The 4,511-nt window shown below is 48.2% G+C and overlaps 1 pseudogene; it reads right to left on the bottom strand.

The window, feature by feature from the left end:
• Positions 1-947: 947 nt before the first annotated feature.
• LOC142849008 (protein SPT2 homolog pseudogene) lies at positions 948-2,978 on the bottom strand (annotated as a pseudogene).
• Positions 2,979-4,511: the final 1,533 nt, after the last annotated feature.

Genomic DNA, 4,511 nt, shown 5'->3' with positions numbered 1-4,511 from the left:
CACAACCGCCTGTAACTTCTGACTGCCTCCTTGGGGACTCAGGCATCTGCCCTCACAGAATGGAAGGAAGGGAAAGGGGAGGGATTAAAAATAGAGCAATTCATTTAAAAATTTAAGTTAATGGCCAGGAGGTGGTGGCACACTCCTTTAATCTCATCATTCAGGAGGCAAATCTCTGTGTTCTAAGCCAGCCTGGACTGCAGAGCAAGTTCCAGGACAGCCAGAACTACATAGAAAAACCCAGTCTTTTTTTTTTTTTTTTTTTTGGTTTCTCTGCGGCTTTGGAGCCTGTCCTGGAACTAGCTCTGTAGTCTGTAGACCAGGCTGGTCTCGAACTTACAGAGATCCGCCTGCCTCTGCCTCCCTAGTGCTGGGATTAAAGGCGTGCACCACCAACGCCCGGCTGAAAAACCCAGTCTTGAATAAACAAACAAACCAACAAAATTTAAGTTACATTTTCTTTATTTTGTATTCATGTATGTGTTGTCCTGTGTGGGTATGAGGTTTTATTTATTTGCTTGCAGCATTCAAAGAAGGGCTAGGCCCTTCCTAAGGACAAGTACGACTGAGTTCTGGGTAGTACCCCACTCACACATCAATCTTTGTCTCCATTCAAAAGTAGCAAAGGAACAATAAAAGACCAGCTGACTGGTCGACATGAGCGTGCACAGCTCCTCAGGATCTAAGCCAGCACCAGTAAAGGGATAACTTCACCAGAGCTCAGAGCGCACATCGTATCACATGCATTATAGATTCCACTCTGGTCTCTTTGAGAACACTGATAACGCAGTACACTCAAATGATAGCCCGCAATGACAGGACAGTCTGCATTCCCTCATCCCTTCCCCCTGAGTGCCCAGGTGTCCATCTAAACTGGTAAGGGGCTTGTTCAGTTGAAGGCAGAAATCCTTGCAACAGTGTCCTAGATTCACAAAGTTAGCAGGAGCTCACTTCAGAAGCTTCAGCTTCTTGGCCTTTTGGCGTTTCCTTTCTTCCTCCTCACGTCTCATCTCCTGGAGGTCCTCTTGCTTTCCTAGTCTTAAACTCTTGGCTTCCTCCTTCTGCTGCTCCTGCCAGCTGCTCTCCATGTTACGTAAAGCATTGTCACTCTCATCTTTATACTTTCGTCGGTCATAGCCAAAGATTTCCCGAATGTGCTTGGATATTTCTTCCTGAGGGTCTCCTTCATCTTCGATGAAATCATCCATGTCTGGGTCATATTCATCATCACTTTCTTCTTTACACTCTCGAAGCCTTTTGTAGCCAGTAGGGAAGGGGAGCCTTTGAGGACCTGGGACAGATCTGTAGCCAGACGGCAGAGGCTTCATTCCATTTATCTGTCCATTGCTTGACCGACTAATAATATTCTTTAAAGAAATTGTTTCTGAGACAACAGTGCACTTGGGTTTTATGGGGAGGCCTGGGCTACTAACTGTGCGTCCAGGTCCCAAGCTGCTCACTGGTCTTCCAGGGCCTGAACTGACAGTCCTTCTAGCTAGAACGGAACCACTTATAGACCTCCCAGGGCCACTGACTGACCGTCCTGGGGGACCTAGGCTGCTCACTGGTCGTCGGATGTCATGTGGACTGTTTACAGGCCCCCTAGGACCTCCAGAACTGCTCGAAGATCTTCCAGAACCACCAGGGCTACTGATGGGTCGCCCAGGGCCAGTGGAGCTGCTGGCGGGTCGTCCAGTACCATTTGTGCCATTGACTGTTCGTCCAGAGGGATGCGGATTGCTGGCCAGCTTTCTGATCCCACTGATGGATTGCTCGGGTCCTGAGCTGGAGCTGCTGTTCTGGCGCCTGCGCATGGCGCCAGAACTAACTGTGGGCCAAGCTGTCCCTGGGCTGGGTCGTCCAGAAGCTGAGTCGGTGTTGCTGCCTGGCTGTCTGATACCTGGACTCTTAGCTTCGTTGTGTGGGAAGACTGTGGGCCCAGGTTTGGAATGACTTGGATGAGAAGGAAGAGGTTTTCTGGCTTTCTGCTCAGAAGCAGACTTCTGAGTCCCACTAGCAGAAGTCTTTGGGACACTTGAGGAACAGGTGCTGGGCTGGGGCTTTCCAGCCCCATGGGAGACAGGTCTATTGTGTGAGGCCTGGGAGCTACTGCCAGATTCGGCCTTAATCCTCTCTCCTGGAGTGGATTTGCATGGAGACAAAGCTACTTGCTTCTCATTGCCTGTGCTGGGTTTGGATGTCTTCTCAGCACGAGGAAACAGCAATCCTTTGGAAAAAGTCTGCCTGTCCCCAGAACCCTTGCTGGGTTTTGTGCCCACACTGTCTCTATGAGAGGGAGACACAGGCAGAGGGAATTTGGCTTCTGTCTCAGGTTTCTTGTTCTTATGCATTCGTCCAAGAAACTCTTGCTCCCTGAGTTCCTTTGCAGTCAAGGGCCTCTCTTCTGCTTTTCTTACTGCCTTGACCTCCACTGGTTCGAACTGCTTCTTCTCAGCTAACCTCATTAATTCAGTGAAGGTCATGGGGGGAGGGGTCCTTTTAAGGCGGGCCTTTGGTTGGCTTTCAGCTTTGAGAGGCTCTTGGTCCTCCTTGAATTCCTGCTCCAACTCACCCTGACTGTAGTCTGGGAACTCTCCTGTCTCCACCTCATACTCTGGGTTAGTGCCCTGGTCTGGGCGGCTTTCCGCTCTCTGGCTCTTCTTTGTCTTTTCCTTAACAGGAATCCCGTCGTAGCCATAAAAATTGTCCTTTGTCCTTCTGGCCATCGCTCTGGCTCTCCTGTCATGTTTGAGCTCAATTCGTTTTCTGACTAGTTCTTCTCGCCTCCTTTTCTCCTCTAAGGCGGTCCGCCTAAGCTCCTCTTCTTTCCTCTGCAGGAAAGCTTGCACAGCTGCCGGCTGGACACCTTTCACCTTTGGATCTTTCTTAGGAGGCCCCACTGCCAAACTGTATCTTTTCGGAACATGGTTGACACCTTGTCCCTTGGAAGCAATCAGGAGGATCTCTCTGAAGTCCATGTCTGCCCGAAGAGAAAAATCCGGCTGGGCCAGGGCCTCGGGTCGCAGGGGACGCGAGTCTTGTCGCTGGCAGTGCGAATTCTAATTGGTTTTAATAGTAAAAACCCGGAGTCAGATATTAGGGCGTGAAAGCTGAAAGATCAGAGAAATAGAGCAGGCCACTAGTTCTTACCTCCACAAAGCTTCAGACCGAATACGGTATCCTCTCTCTACAAGTGCTCAGACTGAATGCTGCCTCTATGAAACTTCAGACTGAAACACAAGCCCCTGTCTCCCCTCCGAATTTATATCCTCTCTAAGCCCCGCCCACCGTACCACCACCTCCTGACTCCACCTCCCAAGTGCTGGGATTAAAGGTGTGAGCTGCTGGCAGTACTTCCTTTTTTTTTTTTTTTTTTTTTGGTTTTTTGAGACAGGGTTTCTCTGTGGTTTTTGTTTTGTTTTGTTTTTTTGTTTTTTGTTTTTTGTTTTTTTAGTTTTTTTCGAGACAGGGTTTCTCTGTGGTTTTGGAGCCTGTCCTGGAACTAGCTCTTGTAGACCAGGCTGGTCTCGAACTCACAGAGATCCTCCTGCCTCTGCCTCCCGAGTGCTGGGATTAAAGGCGTGCGCCACCACCGCCCGGCCCGGCAGTACTTTCTTTTAGGTAGATTCCAACTCTCACAGCCTAGGATGGCCTTGGGCTCTCAGAGATCTCAGAGTGTGGCAGTTAAACGTGTGTTACACCGCTACCTGGCCTCTATGGCTAACTAGTGGCTAGCTCTGCACTCTGACCTTCAGGCAAGCTTTATTTGTTAAAACAAAATATCACCACATCTCTTGATAGCTATTATCCATTGAGCTGTTTCAATGGCCTTTTTAAAAAAAACACTTTAACTATAAAGATTGGATTCTGAGTGTTGGTGACTTTGGGGCACAACTCTGAAGAAGGCCTTGACCTGTATGTGTTCTCCATAACCCCAGCCCCTGAAGTCAAGTTCTTTCTGAGGATTGTTGACAGGTTAGAACAAAGGAAAATCACAACTCACCGTTCAGAGGTCAAATAAAATATAACAGCCTATGAATTGATCCAGCATGGTAGAAAACATGAACCAGAATTCCTGTTATATTTCACATATGGGGTGAACCACTAAATAAAAAGATAAAACCCAACATGGTATGAAGAACCGTTTTTTTTTTTAATTTTTATTTATTTATTATGTATACAGTATTCTGTCTGTGTGTACGCCTGCAGGCCAGAGGAGGGCACAGGTCCTCATTACAGTTGGTTGTGAGCTACCATGTGGTTGCTGAGAATTGAACTCAGGACCTTTGGAAGAGCAGGCAATGCTCTTAACCGCCGTCTCTCTAGCCCCCAAGAACCAGTTTTGTTTTGAGACAGGATTGTCTTTGTGTAGCCGTGGCTGTTCTGGAACTCACTCCGTAGCCCAGGCTGGCCTCTAACTCACAGAGATCCACCTGCATCTGCCTCCCACTTGCTGGAATTAAAGGTGTGCACCAACCACCTCTTTTTTAAAAAAAAATATTTATTTATTA

Source organism: Microtus pennsylvanicus, chromosome 4 (genome assembly GCF_037038515.1).
Source record: "Microtus pennsylvanicus isolate mMicPen1 chromosome 4, mMicPen1.hap1, whole genome shotgun sequence".
Classification (NCBI taxonomy): Eukaryota; Metazoa; Chordata; class Mammalia; order Rodentia; family Cricetidae; genus Microtus; species Microtus pennsylvanicus.
Note: the sequence above shows the minus strand (reverse complement) of the source record. Positions and strands in the feature narration are given on the sequence as shown.